Source organism: Mirounga angustirostris, unplaced genomic scaffold (genome assembly GCF_029215605.1).
Source record: "Mirounga angustirostris isolate CCGP_5_RB_7025 unplaced genomic scaffold, mMirAng1.0.hap1 SCAF_9, whole genome shotgun sequence".
Lineage (NCBI taxonomy): Eukaryota > Metazoa > Chordata > Mammalia > Carnivora > Phocidae > Mirounga > Mirounga angustirostris.
Window position 1 is genome coordinate 21,521,662 of NW_026991717.1, and position 20,243 is coordinate 21,541,904.

Consider the following 20,243-nt stretch of genomic DNA (forward strand, 5'->3'; position numbering starts at 1 on the left):
GTGAAAGGGCTGACCCCATGATGTGAAGCAGACGGCCATCCTGGGGGAGCCGTGAGACTCCAGGTGCTCACAGAGCTAGCTAATCAAGACTCCCCACAACAACGAGCCAGTAAAAAAAAAGGCGTCTATCTGGAAGGAGAGGTCAACATTGGCAAACGATCCCCCAATGAGAAAATCCAAGAGAAGGAACTAACCGACCATTCAGGCCAACAGAGAGATTTAGGCCAGGTGGACAGACAGGCTAGCTGTTCAGAAGTCAACAGTTTCCCTGTATATCCACCAGAATCAGCTGGGAAATGAGGCCAGAGAGGGGCTAACCCCACTGACAACAGCCACAGGGGCTACAAAACACCTATGAATACATCTAACAGGAAATGTATCAAATGTACATGAACAAAGCAATGAAACACTAGTGAAGGATATAAAAGGCCTTCTGAATAAATCCAAATATCCAGATGAAAAGAAAATATAAAGATGTCTCTTCTCCCTCAAATAAACCTCTAGAGCAATCCCGATCAAAATCCCAATCAGATTTTGGGATGAATTTAGCTTATTCTGAAGTTTATCTAGTCAAAGAAATGTATGAGAAAGGTTAGAAAAACATGAAAAAAGGAGAATTAATGAAGAGGCAGCGGCCCTTTAAGGTAACAGAGCATAACAAAAAGCCACAGTAACTTAAATAGATGTTGGCAGAAGAATACATCAATAAATCAGAATGGATGGTCCGGACATACGGGACAGCCCCACGACCCAGGACACAACAACAACTTCATACACAACAAACCCTCATCTCAAAACAGAGACGAAGATGGGCTATTAATACATCATGTCAGAAAACCGTATGCATATGAGAAAACTTCCATCTCCAGCTCACATACCTAAAAATAAATTCCAGATGAATAAAAGATGTAAATGTCAAAAGATCTGAACTATCAATATGAGAAGAAAATCTCTCTATACAGGAGGTAGGTATATACACTTAGGGCAGAGAATTCCTTTCTCAAAGTCAAATACAAAATTCAGGAGCTATCACAGAAAAACTTGATAGATTTGACAACATAAAACATCCACATTCTTGTGCCATCAAGGATGCCTTTAAAACAAGGTGAAGAATAAAAGACATTAGGGGGACAGTATCTGCAACATAGAAAGTGAAGGTGAAATAACCCTCCTGTACCAGGAACGCCTGTAAATCCGCAAGGAAAAGATGAACAAGTCAACAGAAGGGCAAGGATGCAAAAAAGAAAATGAAGAGAAGCAATTCAGATTATTATGAAGCACCCGAGAGGAAGCTTGTTCTCATTCATAATTTTAAGTAAGTGATAACTTTTATACCCATGTGACCAAGTGAAACTACGAAGACGTCATCCGTTGACGAGGACACAGGGAAACAGCTGTCCCACATGACCGGCATCCCTTAAAATGGTCAGGACTACTCCAGAGAGCACCTGGGGATACCTATTCACACTGGAAATGCTCCAACCATTCCACCCTGCAAATCTACCTCTGAAACCCACGCTACAAAGACAGCCTCACACATGTGCAAGGAGAGATGTGTGAGACTCCACGTTCTGGTGTGACCAATGTGCGTGCACAATGGGAACAACCCAAAAGTCTGTCAATAAGTAAACAGTCAAGGGGCGCCCGAGTGGCGCAGTCGGCTAAGCGTCTGACTCTTGGTTTCAGCTCAGGTCATGATCTCAGGGTCGTGGGATCGAGCCCCACATCAGGCTCTGTGCTCAGCAAGAAGTCTGCTAAAGGTTCTCTCTCCCTCTCCTTCTGCCCCTCCCTGCGCACACATTCTCTCTCTCCAAGTCAAGTATTGTACAATGTTAGAATAACGTGATTATGCACAACTGACAAGACCCACAATGTCTGAGATGCACTGCTGAAGGGAGAGATCTAAGTACAAATCATACTGATAATATAATCTCGGTTCATTGAAAGATATTAAAAATTACAAACATATACATATTTGTGTAAGATTTAAGTAAAACATTTCTATAAACAAACAAAAAAAAACAGGAGGAATTTGCACCAGAATTTAACAATGGTTGTCTTTGCAGGGGGTGGAGTGGAGGGGGCGGGGCTTTCATGTTCTACATTATGTATTTCTGTAAAGTTTGATTCTTTATAATGAATGTCCGTTAGCCTTATAATCAGAAGTTAAAATTAAGTAAAAAAAAAAAAAAAGTGCTCATGCAAAACCAATGCCAAAGGAATCCCAGATCTAAAGTACGTCAGACACCTTCCTTGTCAATGACACCAGGATCCTTCTCAACCCCAAACTCTGCTGCCAGAAAAAGGGCTCTCGCCTCCTCTAGAGATACAAGAGAATTGTTAGAAGGCACTATTTTAAAAACAGAGATGTCATATCTATTTAACTTATTAGATCTTTTGCCATTAGCTAATGAAACTACACGCAAACTCTGCATTCCACCAGACAGTATATACCCCCAAAAAGTTCAGGGTCACTCCAGCACTGCACCTCACCCTTCTGATGTCTTTCAGGATCTTCAGGAGGTGGGGGAAGGAGTGTTTAGCCCTGGTTACAAACAGTGCTGCTGACCTGGGGAGAGAGGAACTGGGGCAGAGAAAGGGGGGCTTGCCCAGCTGTCCCCTCCTGGAGGCGGGGGTACTCCCTCCCAGGCCTTGATCGGGCAGCTTCTGGTTTTCAAGACTCTCAGTATTTGAGAATGACACTAATAGACATACACTTGAAAATTCATTACCAGAAGGCTCCCACAGAATTTGCTCCCACACATAGAAAATAGTCCATTTTTCCAAGAACTTGCTTAAAAGTCCAATTTTGGGGAACTGATGTAGATTGTCCCATTTTAGGTTCTTCAACCAGAGGAAATTTAAAAATTCTTCCTTCCAGCTCAACAGAGCAAATCCACAAGTCAATTGCTTCTGCAAAAGGAGGACAAAGATCCTCCTGGGGCCGCAGGATTCAGCGGCCTTTCTTTGGATTCTCAGGGCAGCCGACGGCTCCAGGACAAGGCACCAGGCCAAGAGTCCCACAGTGGCAACCAGCCATCTGACTCACATGCACCAGAGCAGGCTCAGGCGGTTCAGGAAGAGAGGGCTTGGCATCACTCCACTTGCCAAATCACCAGAAAAAATAAGATAGTTTAAAAATAATACTGGCTCGTGAGCCCTGGGTTTGGGTCCGGCCCATGAGACCACCACCCCAATGCCCCCAGCATGGTGGGGGGTGGGGGCGATCGGGAAAGGGATGTCTCTACCCTGGAAGAAATGCTACCACACCTGAGCCATCAGCCCCACGCTGACTGGCCGCCTGTGTGTCAGCAGGAAGTCTCTGAAACTCTCCATATAGGCTCCCCCCACAAGTTATTGGTTTCCTCTCAAAATACCGCAAGCAAACCCTGGAAGGGGGGCTGTGGGGAACCTAGGGGTCACAAGGCACTAAAGGGGCAGCTGGAATGCTATCCCCTGGACTGCTGCGCCATGGGGTCCCATCAAATGGGGGGAGGGGGAAGAAGGAGGAGAGAGAGAGAGAGGGAAGGACGGAATAAGAGGGGGAGAGAAGGAGGAGGAGGAAAGGATTGGATGAGAGAGAGACAGAAAGGGGAGAGGATGGGCGGGAAGGAGAGAGGGAAGGTAGCCCCCTCCCTCTGACACTGTCAGTGGGCAATTAACCTTTCTGGAGGTCAGTCTGAGGCTTTCACGTTTCGTCCAGCATTTTTACCTGAAATGTATCGTAAGGAAAGAAAAGGGTATCTGCAAAAAAAAGAAAAAAGGAGCTGCAAGAATATTTATTACAGCATCATTCACAGCAGAAAAACATTCTAAACAACTCCTAAGTCCAAGCCTGGGGGCCCAGGTCCATGAATGCTGTGCAAACATCCGATGGCCGGGGAAGGGGACCCTGACACAGTCCAGGAGAAGGCTTGTCGGCAGCCAAGCACGTGCCCAAGCAGCCGGGAAGACCCCAAGGGAACCACGGTCCCCCAGCAAGGAGACCTGGGCATCTCAAAAGTTTCTTCTGTTTGCTTATCTCTACTTCCTAACACAATGAATTCGTAGGTGTGGAATAAGTAAAAATAAAGCTTTTAAGATAAAGAGTATTCTCTCTTGCCAAAAAACAGCTTTAACACTAAACTATTGAACTGAACCATAGGAAACTGCTTGCCTTTGACCACTTCTGAGTTAACAAAAATAGCAGGTTCATGCAGTTCACACCTTGATCTTGTCATAAAATCCAGATGAGTTGTAAGACCTGCAGGAATCGCTTCCTCTCACTGGCTTGGGGACATGTGAGGGGCCGTGACTTGTACAAGGTCCCCAGAGGTGTAGTTACCCTCCCCCCGACCAGCCGCAGCACCAAGCCTCGCCTGTCCCACACCGAGCGCCAGATCCCGCAGTGACGTGGGGCACACACGGTCTCGTTCACGACTCATGCCATCTTGCAAAGCAGGCGTCTGTTCCGGCTGCAAGTGGAGGAAGCCGCGCCCACCACTGCCCAGCCAGGCTTCAGCTTTGGCAAGCAGACTGAGCCCCAGGCAGGCCCTTCCAATTCTCCATAAACCACAGCATCCTGGCTGGCCGGGCCCATTTACAGGGCAGCAGGGATCCCAACGGGGCTTCTCCTTCCCCCGTGGGGCTCCTCCTTTCATTTTCTGCTGAGCCTCTCCCAAAAATATAGGAGGTGATGCTTATGTAGTTTAAAGACCATGAAATTATCCAAGAACCAGGCATTTAGTTGCTGGGGGGGGGGCGGGGGGGCTGTTTTCCAGCATCCTTGCCAGCTGGCCCTTCCTATGGGAACAAAGCCATTTCTACCACCTACTCAGTGTTGGCCGTGAATCCTCAGCACCAGCTCAGCCCACACAGACACTTGGCTCCCTTTTGCCTCCTCACTGGACCCTCAACTGCACACACATCAGCTTGGGTCCACGTTGCCTCTTGCAACCAATGTTACCCCCCCACCAAATGGTCTCTGGTCACTAACTATAAGCGACCCAGGGGCTGATCAGGGGAGAGAGGCAGCTCAGGACATTGACACTTTGGTGTCAATGCTTTCCTTTTCTGCACACGTAAGAAGGAAGCAGAAGGAAGCTCAGCTGTGTGGTCTCGAGACCAAGGGAACCTGGCCCACGTGCCCGTGAGTGTCCCAGCTGGGCTCGTCTTTCCCGGGGGGTGGTCCCCAGCACCCACACCCACCACACCTGAGAAACCTATGATTTTCAAGCACCCAGAAATGTGAGGTATACAAAAATCTATATTCCAAATTCTAAACTGAACTTTCCTCCAGTTTTCAGTAAAGAAGGAGGACCAATAGGCACGACAAAGCCAAGAGGGTCTGGAGCTGGATGAGGAGGGACAGCGAGGCTCAGACTTCGCTTTTTAGAAAAGGTTTTTTTTTTTTTTTTAGCAGATCTTCCATAGATAGACCCCGACATCCCATTTCCCATTAATGTAAGATCACGAACACCTTACGTTAATGTCCTACATTTTTGTTACTGTTAATGAACCAATACCAATGCACTGCTGCTAACTGAAGTCCACACTTTGATAGCCCTTCAGTTTTTCCCCAGTGTCTTTCTTCTACTCCAGGGTCCCCACCAGGACACATCACAGTTTGTCATCGTGCCTCCTTAGGTTCCTCCTGGCTGTGACAGTCTCCGTTTTGTATGACACTATGGATTCATCAGTGTTAAGGAGTACTGGGCAGGTACTTTATAGAACGTTCCTCTATTGGAATTTAACTGCAGTGATGGGTTTGGGGGAGACACACCACAGAGGTAAAGTGCCGTTTCCATCCCGTCCTATCAAGGGCACTGACACTCAACATGACTCATCACTGTTGGTGTTGACCTTCCCACTGCCAAGTTACTGTTCCGCTTCCATCTGTGCTCTCTGGAAGGACATCACCCAGTATAGTCTACACTTGGGGACTGGGGTGTACACGCCCCCTTAGCACACTCTGATTTTTATGAGCCACCATCAGAATGACCACCTCATTCAGGCGTGCATCTTCCGCCTGCTGCCACACCTTGCAGGAGCCCCTTTGACCCTTTATTCTTCTATCCACTGACAATGACATCCCCCCCCGCCCCCCCGCCCAACAAACTCACCAAATCCAAAGCCCCCTGAGGGCAGGGCCCGGGCTTCACGGCACTGTTTCCTTTGTGTGTGCGCCAGAACCCAGCATGATGCTTTGCACACTGCACACGGAAATGCTCGCTCCGGAGCTGTGCCAATGTCCCCAGGGTGGCCAGGCCACCGGGAGTAGTCCTCGAGCCAACACGGGCAGGGCATGCTTCTGGCAAGAGTCCAGTTCCCTCGCTAATCATCCAGGGCAAAAACTGCTACTGGCCCAGTCCCACCCCCAACTCCAGCCACGCTCCTCCCCCTGACACTGGAGCACCCCCATCCTCAGGGAGCTCTCCATGCAGAAGAACGAGAGACAAACGCATAGTATAGGCCAGGTGAGGGTGAGTGCCAAGAGGGAAAATAACACCAAGGGAGAGGGGAGGAGGGGGACACCAGGGAGAGCTGAGAACAGGTCTTAGCAGCAGCACTGAGGAAAAGGAGGGATAGTTAGGAAGCTCATCTGGTCCAGGACAGAGGGGACGGGGGCATGAAGAGGTGAGAAGGAGCTGGGTTCGGGGCCACCCAGCTCTCTCCCCTGCTTCATAAACAAAGCTTACCCTCTGGGATGAAGGAGATGCAGCTAGAGAGCGCTCAGCCGGGGGCCTGCAGAACCCACGCTTCTAGATTCCTGAACTACGCCACCACATACATAGAACCTGCTCCGAAAATCTCAGTGTCGCCCCCACAACACATCACATCAGCATGGACCAGTGTTGGGGGCCCTGCTGCGCCAGGCTGGCTCCCAATGGGCCCAGGGCCCCCCCAGATCCCCAGCCCTCCCTTGTCTGGGGACACCCCTCGGACGGCCATGTTGAAGAAGCCACCATGCCTTCCCTGCACGGGTCAAGGCTGACAGTTCACCAGAGTGAAGCCAGGGACGCGCATGGAACCTCCGAGGCTGCACAGCCACGTGTCAGCAGCTGCCTCCCTTGCATCCCTGGAAGAAACCGTGGAAAAGACCACCGAGACTGCTTGTGTAAGACAGTCTCAGGGACCGAGCCTTGCAGCACAGGTGTGGGGCTGCCCGACCGGGGTTGGGAGGGATGAGAGAGAACTCACAGGTGGAAGGGGTAGGAAAAACAGGCCAGGGAGAGGTGTGGGCAAAGACAGCAGAGATTTCTGGGGACCTCCGTGTGCTGGGCAAGGTGGCCTGGAGGGTGCATGGACAGACGATGTCATGGGACCTCCACCCAGATTTCAGGGCTCACCCAGAGTTCATACACACCACTTCCCTCCACTCTAGCTTCTCAAAGCTCTTTGGTTTCCCTCCCACTCACCTGGAAGTGCGCAGCATCTGACCCTTACGTACCCGGCCTGTTCGTGTCTGGTTTTAAGAGCACAGCTCCCTTCACAGGCAGGAATTAAAACTCATTTCATCTAGATAACTCATCCATTATCAATTACATGCATATAGATCTTAGCATCCTCCTTGGGTTTACGTTCTCTGATTTCATTTGGAAAACACAGTTCGAATCTAAATATTAACAAGCACTTGTTGGAATGGCAAAATTTCATTATCTCACATTAAATGTAATCTTGATTTTGATATTATTGTTCCAGCAGTAAAATAAGCCATGAGTCAGTCTATCGAAAGTTCTCCTTGAAAATTTCAAGATGATGTACTACTCTTTTTTGGGTTTGGGGGTTTTTTTTTCAGCTTTTATTGAAGTAGATGTACTGAAGAGTTTCGCATCATGAACTGGAATTCACCCATGCAAAACACCACCCAGATCAAGACAGGGGATGTTGCCAGTGAGTGCCTCCAAAAGCCTGGCCAGGCCCGACCATGCCCTCTCCAATCACCATCTCCCAAGGGCAACATGACTTCCAGCCACAGAGATAAAAGTTGCCTGTTGACCTTCCTATCGAAGGAAACATACAGTAAGGGACTCTGGGTTCTAGGGTTTTTTTTCACTCAATGGCATGACAAGACTCAGCCACGCTGTTTCATGCACTCACAGAAGGTCCATTCACGGCGTGCTCTGTGGCATTCCGTGTGGGAGTAAACGTGGGCGTGCTGGCGAGTCTGCCTCTCAACGGCTGTATCAGCATCCTGTGGCCGCTATAACAAATCACCACACAACTACGTGGCTTAAAACAACACGCACTGATTCTCTCACCGTTGTAGGACCTAGAAGGCTGACAACAGTTTCACTGGGCAGAAATCAAGGCGTCGGCAGGGGCCGCGCTCCCTCCAGAGGCTCTAGAGAACTCATTCCTCTCCTCTTCCACTTTCTGGGGCTGGCAGCATGCCCTGACGTGTGGCCACACTGCTCCAATCTCCACCTCTGTGGTTCCAGCCTCCTCCTCTGCCTCCTATCTCCCCTGCCTCTCTCGCAGAAGGACCCGTGGGTCGGCATTTAGGGCCCATCCAGAGGACCCAGGATTATCTCATCTCAAAATCCTTAATCGCATATAAGTTAGCATAGAAGTTAACATCTAAGGTAACGTTCACGGGTTCCAGGGATTAGGACCTGACTTCTTCAGCCCAGTGGCCATATGCTCTGTTTCCCGCAACTCCATTCAGAGGGACACTGCTGGTCAGAGGATATATGTAATTTTTGCTTTAGTTGGTGCCGTGAAACTGGCTTCCCAAACCAGTTGTAGAAATTGACACCCCAACCAACAGCGACAGTTCCCATTGCTCCACATCCTCCCCAACACCTGCTAGTTCCTGATAACTTCAGCCATTCCGGTAGGTGTGTAATGATATCACATCATGATGGTTAACTGGATGCGTCAAAGTGGGAGCCCACAGGGCGCCCAGATTGAACAGTGTCTCTGGGTGTTTCTGGATGAGATTAGCATCTGAATCAGTGGACTCAGTCAAGTAGATGGTCTTCCCCAACATGGGTGGGCATCATCTGATCCACGGAGGGACTGAACAAAAGCAAAAGGTAGAGGAAGGCGGAATTCACCCCTCTAGTCCTGCCTCCTGGGACAGCTCATTTCTTCTCCTGTCCTTGCACTGGGGTTTATACCACTGGCTCTCCTGGTTCTCAGGCTTTTAGACTCAGAGGCTCCGACTGAGTTACACCACCAGCTTTGCTGGGGCTCCGGCTTGCAGATCTGGGACTTCTCAGCCTCCACCATCACATCAGCCAATTCTTCATGATAAATATATACACACACACACACACACGCCTACCCTATTGATTCTGTTTCTCTGGAGACCCCTGACATCTCCCTGTTGACTAATGGAGTCAAGCATCTTTTCATATGTTTATTGGACCTTTTTTAGGTGAAGTGTCTTTTGTCCCCTTCCTCTACCCAGTTGTCTGCCTTTTTCTTATTAATAATATAGTGCATTACCTTAAGATGAGTAATTTGTTAAAATATATTCCACTAAGCCCATGTGTGTGGAGGGGGAAAAAAAAAAGGTTTTGGTATCAGGGCCTGAGATGTGAGGTCCTGCTGTGCCCAAATGATCAGCTGACCTGAATCCTAGACAACGAACACCCATCGTGGACTCCAGGTCTAGGTCAGCTTGGTCAGTTTCCATAAGGAATACGCATGAGAGCCTGAGGACCACCCTCGGGAATTGGGGTGGGTGAGATAAAAATAATAAATAAATCAGTCCCAAGTTGATGACTTATGTCTCCACTTACTTCCTTGAAACCGAAGCTAATTTCACCTCAAGGGTGGCCATTGAGAAAGTAAACTCTATTTGTACTTCTACAAATATGTGTGGATTTCACAGCACTCTTCTGATTCCGTAGACAGTGATGGCCAGTCCCTCGGCTCAGGCACGCATGTGTTCCCCGCTGCGGATATCATGCATGAGCATGGACAGGCTACCACGCCACCGACGGAACCACTTGATTTCTACTGTGAAACCTCAGCTATTAAATACACCACCAGCTGGCTTGTCACTGGAAAGGAAGAAAGCAGCTCTGGGAGTCAGTCAAAGTGACCTGCAGTGTGGTATTAGGTGCTTGATAAAGCCACCAGGAGAGTGAGCCCCGAGACCCCCTGTCCTGGCAGCACGCGATGCTCAGAGCCCCCCTCCCCACTCCTCCCTGCCTGGTGCAGCTATGGGGCCCAAGGGCAGGATCAAGGTTGGCACACAGACATCACCCCCATCAGATGAAGCTTGCTCTCAACAAGTCACGGCTTCTAATTGGCCCAACAACTAGCAAGCCACATGTGGCACTTGACAGTAAGTGACGAAGGAAGCGTGGGCCAGCACCCAGGCCTGGGCCAATAGGCAGTGTGACAAGGGCCAGGCCACGGGCCTCGTGGGAGGGAATGGTGCTCACGCCCACCCTGCGCCAAAGCAGAAAACAGGCCGACCGCTCTCCAAAAAGGAAAGCAACCCGTAACAGATGTTTTCGGAGCCACCATAACCCGGAGGATGAACAGCCACTGCAGCCTATTCGAGCCTCAAAAGGGGAAGAGAGGACACGGGTTGTGGGGGCCCTGGAGTCAGGGTCACACACAGGAGGCGTCTGAGGGCGTCTTCGGAGCTGGCCAGCCTGCAGAGGCCGCTGGAACCGGGCTGCCTAGCCACGGCACATCTGTCCAGCAGCTGCCACTCTCTCCCCCTCCTTCCCCGTTCCCTCCGCATGACGGGTCAGCCCCCTCCCTGCAGAGGGCCAGGAAGCCTCGAGGAGCCCTTGCCGTGACCAGCAGGCCGCCCAGGCAGGGCAAAGACGGCCACACGGTGGGCAGGGCGGCCAGGCGTCTGTGACCTGTGTCCCACCCACCCACCCCTCCCCCGGTCTCCCAGTGCTCGCTGACAACTGGAAATGGGCTCCTCTGTTTGCCCGACTCTCCTTCCAGTAAGCCAGCAGAGCTGCAGAAGTTAACTCCGTGCGAGCAAATTAGTAACGTGACTTATGGTTTGCCACGGATTTTGTCACTTTTGTAGAGGAACAGTGGCAATTTAATCTAGAAAGCGTGTAAGTCTCTAAAGGGTAAAATTAAACATCCGCGCCAGCAAGGCTGGACCTCGGCAGCAGCCTCCTCCTACATGAGACAGTAGGGAACGAGGCCCCTGGAGCCACATGGCTCTGAGGGGTGCAAGGCTGGGCCCTGCCCTTCTTCAGCCATGCATGGGCTCCCACACCCCCCATATGCCTCCCCCCATGCACCCCTCCCAGCATTCTCTCGGCGCCCCTCCCCAAACCCCTTCTCCATGTGCCCTCCATGAGCCCCTCTCCCGACCCACGCTGGGGCTCTCACACCTTCCAGTCTGTGCTTCTCTAGGCTTCTCACACCTTCCAGACTGCTTCTCCAGTCTGTGGGCCCAGAGCCAGAATCGGGGGCTCTGATGCCACCCCACAGTCACCACCGGCCCCTCTCTGCTCCCTCCCTCCTGAGCTCACCCAGCTCTAGCCGGGGCTTGGCAAAGACAGAACAGAGCAGGGGTTCAGAAACTACCTGTGGAGTGGATGGAGGAATGGACGGATGGATGCAGCTCCCAGCAAAGGGCTGAGGGGTATCTAAAGTGGAGGCACCTGTCTGCACTGCAGAGGCCCCACTCATCAAGGGACCAACAGGGGAATGACAGGCGCGGGGTGAGGGGCTGCCATTTAGGTGCCCAGCACCCCGCTGTGTCTGTCAGTACATAAGCCATCCTACGCGACAGGTAAAAAGAGCAACACATACCGAGAGTTAAGGTAGGGGTTCTCAGAGCTAGCGGGGGTGGGGGAGAAGGCTGCCACATCCAGGGGTCCCCCAAGGCAGCTCCCCACAAGAAGTCGATGTGAGCCAGAGATGCCTCTGAGTCTGAGGGCATCACAGTAAGTCAAGCGGCACCACTCACCACTGCTGATTAAGCACAGAGCAGCCTGGGATCAAGAAGAAAACCATTACTTAATGAAATGCAATTAATTTAGAAGCCGAAATCTGTTAAAGCCCAAAGGAGAGACACAGTCAGGAGTTCTTGGTCTGGAGGGGCTTCTGCTCTCCGAGTTTCCAACCCAAGAAACAGCTCAGAGACGTCCCCGTGAGAGCCAAAGGCAGGTGGCCTGTCCATTGCCATACGTCCGCGGGCTCCTCTCTGGCACCCGAAGGACAGAGAAAGGCCACGAGCAGAATCTTCGCAGTCCGTGTACACAAAGGAAGTCACATGGAGGAGGGGCCATGGGTCAGGCTTCTCCCACTACCATTCTCTGGAGAAAACAGCCATCGCCACGACCAAGCACGGCCTGCCTCAGGGGCCCGTGATCTAGCAGGCAGGCCAAGTGCTCAGTGCTGGGACCCGTCCGTGGCCAGGACCAATTATCCATCAGTCATCTGCCCGTCTTTGCTGGGACCAGCCAGCACCAGTCAGGGACCCAAGGTGTGCCTGGTATCTGAGGCCCATCAGACAAGCTGGGGAGAAACACACACACACACTCTCTCTCTCTCTAACCCTGGTGACTGGGTTAAGCGAGCACTTTATCGTAACAAAACGCTCGCCCACACCTTATCTCGCTTCGTCTTCAAAACTCCTTGTAACTCAGGAGGCTGGTGAGGAAGGAAGCGCAGACCTACGTGTGTCCTTTTAGGAGGCTTTAAGTCAAACTCTGAGCAGGGGCCTTCGCTGGGTGTTGGGAGGCAGAGCCGGGCTTCTGATTCCTAACACAGGCCGCACTCCTACTCCTACTCCACCCCACCCATAACAGCTGTCACCGGCTCTGGATAATATGGACAGATGTTAGAGCACATGGCTCACTTACTGCACCAAAAGACCGAGAAACGTAAACTGTGTTTTATTTGAACAATGCACACACTTGCTGCCAGAGGGACCTGAGAAATCCATCATCCCTAAATGCACGCGTTCACTCAGTGAATGGGTCTCCTGTTATTGAAACAATGGATTTTTCCAAGACAAGTGATAATCAAACCAACTCAGAAAAACGATACACTATATATTTTTTATTAAATTAACGATGCATACAACAATTCAGAAAAATTCATATTTAGAGCTGCCTTGGTGGGGAATCAACTCCAGGAATTCAAAACCAATCAAATTAAAAAAAAATAGATAGATGTAGACATATTACACATACCTATATATATAGAAATACGTATACATTATGTATAGATATACCCAAACCGAGAATTCTAAATACAAATACTGTACTCCTATTTACATATTCAAATTTGTTCAGAACAAGGGCCTGAGCATTTCAGACCTCAGTGTCTCTCTGCAAAGCTGATGCTTGGGACAGGAGGGGCAAGGAATCCCTGTGAACTCCAAGTGCAAAACGGACAACACCTTTACAGACCCACCAACAGTATTAGCTGTTCTGCTGGGTGGCACACTCCCAGCCCTCTCGCTGTCCCCGTGTAGGACCCTGGGTCACCTGTGACATGTCCGTTACTCTCCAACCGCCAACCAGCGCTCAGGTCCACTGGTCACCAGCTATCAGATTCTCTAGACACATGTAGAAAATTAACCCCTGGGTGGATCAGGTGAGTGGTCATGAATCCTACTCACGCCTACCCGGTTGAAAAACAAGTATGATATGAACAAAGCCCCAGTGGGATGGGGGGCCCGGGAGAGCAGACGGGCCTCACGCTCTCTCCCACTCAGGCCCAAATCGCAGCGCGGCCCTGCAGGGAGCTCCTGGGCCAGCCCCAGCCACCTGCTCTGCAGCCCCCGTGTTGCCAAGATGAGATAATCGATCTGCCTCTTGGGCTTCGAGGGACATTATTTAAAAGAGCAAACACAGAGGACCAGAACTCAACCAGCCCAAGTGCCCACCGACGTGCGTTGACCTGGGCTGGTTTCTCCATGAAAAACCACCTTCAAATGTTGGAGCGTTTCGGTTATCAGAATACCATGAGACAAAAATATTTTCTCAGTCAGTAGATGCAGGAAACTCAACCACGTGTTTTTTCCCCTTCTTAATTTTGATCCTTCAGACACAAAACAGCAGATGTAGCACCTGACATGAGAACAGCTCTTGAGAGTTTACGAAGCGCCCACACTACGTTCTCTTACAAGGCTGTGGTTGAAACAACCAAACCTGACCCCTCAAACTTCCAGGGAAATAGCAGAAACCACAACAGGCCTGGAGGCCACACGGGCCCCCCCGCAAAGCCCTAGGCGTGGTAATGACATTGTGCATCAGTTCGATACTGGGAATTGTATATAAAGTTACATGTGCCCCCAAACAACAGCAAGCAAGACGTATAATGTCAGTAGGACAGAAGCTGAGAAAGACTCCCAAGGCCAGTGACTTGTCCAAAGCCCCAGGGATGAGTGGCAGAGCCAGGTTCTTGGAATAGAGCTCTCATTCCTCCAAACCCCACTGTCCTTCCCAACCTCACGCTGCCTTCCTCCTGATACCACCAGCGCGCCTTCCCCGGCGAGACCACAGCACGGACAGGAGGATCGGGAGGCTGGCAAACATGGGGCAGGTGGACTGGCTGGGAGCCTCGAGATGCCGGGTCTGACATAAGGTACAAGACAAGTTTAGAAACATCCAGATGGAGGAAGAAGGGAACCTGGGCAAGAGGATGCCTCGTTCCCAGCGCCTCTATATCCCAGGTGACTGAGGGGACAACACAGAGTGGGCTCTCGCAGCAGGGACAGCCCGACGACATGCCATCCAAACCGAAAATCCAAAAGGGAGTTTCTGTGAAGAATCACGACCCCACTCTTTGGGCTGGATTACCTTTCCAACCATGTTGTCTCCTGGCCTATCTGAAAACACGCCTGCACTGTAAAATTCCACAGCTCTCTCCTATCTGCCCACTGAGCACAAGGTTCTGTGCTGACTTCTAGGAAGGATCCAACCAACCATGAATACAAGTGTCAATCCAGCTCAGTTCCAGTCCTGGGGCTTGGGAAAAGGAGGAGCAGGGAGCCAGGCTGAAAGGAAGAAGGCCACTCCTGGGGTCTCACTCATTCATTCATCCCTCCATCAAGGAGCACGGAGGGTCTAACGAGGTGCCTGGCACTGTTCTAGCTGCCAGGAATAGAGAAGAGAACAAGGTCTTTACAATGGAGTGGTAAGAGTCAATAAAGAGACATTCGAACATTAAATACTAAAAAGAAACACAAAGCAGGGTTAACGAAAAGGGGGGAAGTTATGTTAATTACCATACAGGGGTCAGGGAGCTGGCACAGAACCAGAGAACTGAAGTAAGTGAGGGAGCAAGCCAGGTGGACATCTGGAGGAAGGAAGCCATGCCAAAGAGAGGGAATGGCAGGTGCAAAGGCCCCGAGGCAGGCATAAGCTTGGCAAATTTGAGGACGAGGGGATAAGAGGAAAGGAGTCCACATTTAGCTGGGATCGTCAAGGATGGACACAAGGGCCCCAGGCCAAGGGGACAGGGTGTGAACAACCCAGGGCAAGCCTGGGCAGTGATCCCGTTTGCCTGAAGGGACCGTCGTTGGGAGCAAGGAAGGGAACTTGAGAAAGTCAGACCAAGGAATGTGGGTGTGCAGTGAGCATTGGAAGCCATGGAGGGCTTGAGCAAGGAACACCAAACCTGGCCTGGGCCCCACCTGCCGAGAGGAAATCCTGCAGCCCAACTTACAGAACCCCACAGCCAGCATGGAAATCCTAATTCCCTAATTCCTAACATGGAGGGCTCCACAGCACACTGGGGAACCGTGAGCCCCACGGAGAGAGCCTGGCTTTGTGACCTTGAGGTTACTGTCCTCCCTGGGCTCCCTCATGTGTCCAGGGGAGGACAGGGAGGGAATGAACTGACTTCAGGAAAGGCAGCCCACGCCAGCTGACTCAGCCCTGCCAGCAGGCTCCTCGGAGGCACGAACTGGACCCAACCCAGGCGGTGGGCGGGGGACACAGACAGGGGGATAGAGCCACAGAATCCTCCCTGCGGGCACATGGTCCAACCACCAACAGGCACCTGGGCCACCTTCTGGTGAGCAATCATCAGATGGGACCTACGTTGGGGCTCGAGCTGTCTGACGGTGTCTACACATCCCCATTCCTCAGGGCCACCTGGCACGGTCCCAGCTACCACCACCCCAGGCTCTCTCACACTCTCTCCATTTCTCTAAGACCAAGCTGCAAGGCAGGCGTGCTGGTTTCTGCCGCTTGTTCCAGAAGGCCCTTGAGGCCAGCTGGGGATGTTCTCAGGGCCTCTGTGCCCACCTGCCCCTAGCTGCCTCTGACTCCCCTGACAGTAAAGGTCTCTCCAAGAGTTCAGACTGTGGTGTCACCAGAGGCCCTCACCTGTTGAGTCACCAGCTCAAGCACACAGAGCCAGGACAGGGAGGAGCTGAGACCCAGAGGGAACCGGTATGTCTCTCCCCCAAGACAAGCTGCAGGCACAGGGCGCCCAATCCCTACAAAGCCCGGCCTGATGCTAACCTCCCCATCCAATGTGTTTTTCCTCTGAGTTCCTCAGCTGTGTCTAGGAAAAATCAAGGTGTCTTAGCGCTCCCTCTCAGTTTCCAGGGGTGCGACTGGTGTCTTTTACAATTATCTTTTATTTTTACCCAGCATTTCTTAGTTTGGTTGGCAGATTGAATTATTTATACACCTCCATTTCACAATCCATCCCCACCGATTATTCCTGTGAACCTAATATTTTATATAAAAAGGGGGGAGGGAGTTATAACCACTCAGGGGATGCTTATGCAAACAAATTAATGAGCCACACTCGGGCCTTGGGTGCTGCAGGAAAGAAACACTGGAGGAAGAGAGTAAGAAGTTGACCACCACCAGCTTCACTCTCCTGACAGCGCCTACCCCCCTCAGACACACACACACACACACACACACACACACACACCCCACACCCCACCTCCCCCAACCATCTGGTTCAGCCTGCACTCCTCCCAGACGCAGAAGCCCAGTACTCTGGAGATGGAAAGGCAGGCCGGGGCGGCGGCGGGGGGGGGGGGGGGGGGGGGCACCACCATGATCCCTAACAAATGGCAAGAGGTCTGGAGAGACACAGGCTGCCTCCCACAGAAGACCCTGGCAGGGCCCCATCACTAGACCCAGCCCAGCAGACCCAGCCCAGCCCAGCTCCAGAGACCACTCCAGGGGTCTCGCCACCAGCACTAAGGAGGCTGCCAGCTCAGTGCAGGGACCACCAGCAAGCTCCAGCTGGTCCACTAACTCCCTGGACACCGCCCAGAGTCGCACCAGCTTCCATGTCAGGAGACCCTCTCGAGCCCTGGCTGCAGACGACCAGCCTGGAGTGAGGACACAGCGCAGGACATCCTGGCAGCTCTGGACTGAGAAACAGAACCACGTGCCCTGCACAGTGGAGGAGAAGTCCCCGCCACCACCTCACCAGGGTCTAGCCCGGAGGCTCTGGGTAGCCACAGAGGACCTCAAATGTGCACCTTAGGAAAAGTTGTCCTGCTTCTACTCCCGAAGTCATTATTGCTAAAACCGCTGTGGTTTCTCAAAGAGAGGGGGGTTGGGGGGGGGGGAGAATCCCAGAAAGGGGGCCAGAGGTTGAAGAAGCCTGGGACAACTCAGCCCACGGGAAGAAGTGCTGGGATGAGAGTCCTGAATGTGGGGGACTTCACCGTCTGCATGGTCATCCGTGAGTTTTTAACCACAGATTTGAGACTGGCCCCTGTCAGGCAGTACACGAACAGATCTGAAAAAAATTAAGTCCTCCCCCTGCAAGTAAATACTAAGTTAAGACGAGCAGACTCAATCTCAGCCTCCACGCGCGGCGAGGCTCAGACAGGGCGGGCCCCTCGCCGGCGCCCTCCGGACCCTTCCTCGGCGCCCGGCCCAGGGCAAGTTGGCCCCCCGCCGCGGCACAGCGAGGCCCGCCGCCCGCCGCCCAGCTCGGGGGGCGGGGGGCTCGAGGTTCGCCTGGATCATCAGTGGCCCAATCTCCCAGCAGCAACCCGGCCAGGCTGTGCGCGCCGCGGGGAAGGGGCCGAGGCGAGCGGCGGGTCGCGCCGCACCCCCAGCCCCGCGCCGGCGGCCCAGGGGAGCCAGGGGGTGGAAATTTCAATTGAGGAGTTTCTCATTAGGAAGCGAAATGGGAGGGGGCGAAGATCGGGACTCGCCTTCCCGGGAGGCAGGAACCCCAGAAACGACCCCAAACTCGGGACCTGCCCTGCACGGGGACTTGCTGCCAGCGCCGAGCGGGGCCGCGGAACGCACCAGCCGCCCGGCCAGCCCGGCGGGACCCGAGCGGGCCGCCACCGCCGGCCAGCGCCCTCCGTCCGCGCAGGGTCGCCCCTCACCGCGGCGTCTCCCGCCCGGCATGCGCGAGCCTCCGGCTCGGCCTCGCCGCGCCCGCCGGCCGGTCGAGGGGGCGCCGGTCCGTCCCCCACCCCCGCCCCCAGACCCCAGCGGCGCCCGGCCACCCCGCAGTACCGCGGGTCCGGGGGGCAGCGCTCGGGCCGCAGCATCCGCGCCCCGCCCCGCGCCCCGGCACCCCCCGCCCCCTCCGCGCCGGCCCGGACGCCGCCAGGCTGCGGCCGCGGCCCCCGGCTTACCTGGCCCGGGCGCGGGGCCGCGCGGTGCACGGCCGCCCCCGCCCCGCCGCCGCCGGCTCCGTCCGCGAGGCCGAGCGCCGGGCCGCCGCCGCAGCTCTTTGTGAGCCCGCGCCGAGCCGCACACCGAGACTGCTAATGAGCCCGGGAAGCTGAATAGCGGCGGGCGCGCCCCGGACGCGGCGTACGGCACGCAGGGCCGCCTCTGCCGGGCGCACGCGGCACCGGCCTGCGGGGGCCGCCCCGCGCCCCCGCGCCGCCTCGCCCCGCCTCGCCTCCCCCCTCCCCGCCCCCCGCCCGGGAGCCGCCGGTCGGAACTCGCCCGCGGGCGAGAGCGGGCAGCGGGAAGGAAGGGAGGACAAAGATGCGTTGGTGCCCAGCCCCCTCCCGGAGCCCGGCGCCTGGACAGTCGGCGGGCGCACCTGGGGCCCGGGTCCTTCGGGGCTGGGCTCGGGGACAAGGACCGGAGCCCGGGCTCTGGCCGCCGCGGCGCCCCGACCGCCCCCGGCCCTGGGGAGCACACCGATTCCCGGGCGCGCCCCGGACCTGCCGGATCGGGAGCCGTAGGGTCTGGTCTTCAGGCGGGTCGAACAGGTGACGGCGAGCTCCACCGCGGCCGCACTCTGCCCCGGGCGCCGCGCTGCCCCCTGGCGGCCTCGGGAGCGCGTGCGGCGCGGAGGGGCCGCGGCGACCGCACCCAGCTCGGCCCCGCGCGGCGGCGTGCGGAGGCCCCAGGCGAGCAGCCCTCGGGGATCGCAGCCTCTCCGGAAGCGCCACCTGGGAGGGGAGGCTCCGCCACCGCAGGCCCCCCAGTCGCGGGCTGTATTCCAGGTCTTCTCCAGCCTCTTGTTTCTAATACTCAGCGCTACCTGAGCCCTCCACTGCTGACCTCCCCTACCTGGGGCCCGGCCCGAACGCGCGCTCTCCTAGCCGTCCTGAATGGAGAGGACCCTAAGCTCGTCCATTTCCAGATACCTACGCACCTCCCAAGGAGAGTCGGTGATGCACCCCCCCCTACACACACACAGTGTGAATAATCCTCCCTGAAGCCCTTGAAAGTTGTCCTGAAGACGCTGGTGTCACGTTTGACCCCCCTGGCCCTTTCATGCGGTCCTGGGGCAGATGGAGTAACCTGAGGGCTCAACCTGGATGAGTGCACGGGGTGCCTTGTAGGCTCAGAGCAAGGGCTCAGGTGCCTCCTCTCCCACATCCTGATTATTTGCCTTCTGTTTTCTTTTGTCCTTTGGCTGGATTAGGGTGAAAATGTGGTGGGGGCAGTTCTGAAGAGGATTGCTCCTGGAGGAAGAGGAGGCCGGGGTGGGGGGGGAGCCCCTTCTCGCGCTCCTCTGAGGGTCAGAGCCCAGACCCAGAGGAAAAGGGGCTGGGGAAAGCTAAATCCTGAGCCGGACTAGCACCAGCCGCAGACTTAGGGTGGACTTCCCGTGGCCCTGGGCTCCCTCCCACTCCCCAGTCGCCTCTGCCAGCCCAGTAAGCCAGAGCCTCCAGTCAGGGGGAAACTGATCCTAGTAGGGCAGCTTTGTAGCCCAAGTGCCAAGCAAAGGCAGAGAAGGCAGAGCCCAAAAGCGGGCCAGGGGCAGATTCCTGACCTACTGCCCCTTGCCCCTGGAGGTGAGCTTATCTCCACTGTTTGTGTTCCACCTACTTAAGCATTCTGTTCCTCTAGCCAACAAAAATTTCAGCTTCATCTAGCCTTCTAGGGCCCCAGCTTTTCCCC

The 20,243-nt window shown here is 54.1% G+C and overlaps 1 protein-coding gene across 1 annotated transcript in view; it reads right to left on the minus strand.

Annotated features, from left to right (window-relative positions):
- The window catches only part of APBA2 (amyloid beta precursor protein binding family A member 2), a 238,780-nt gene extending 220,069 nt beyond the window's left edge, over positions 1 to 18,711 (minus strand). The window contains exon 1 of the mRNA XM_064570021.1: positions 18,512 to 18,711. The gene's annotated coding sequence lies outside the window, so the exon portion shown is untranslated. The remainder of the gene's footprint in view (positions 1 to 18,511) is intronic.
- Positions 18,712 to 20,243: the final 1,532 nt, after the last annotated feature.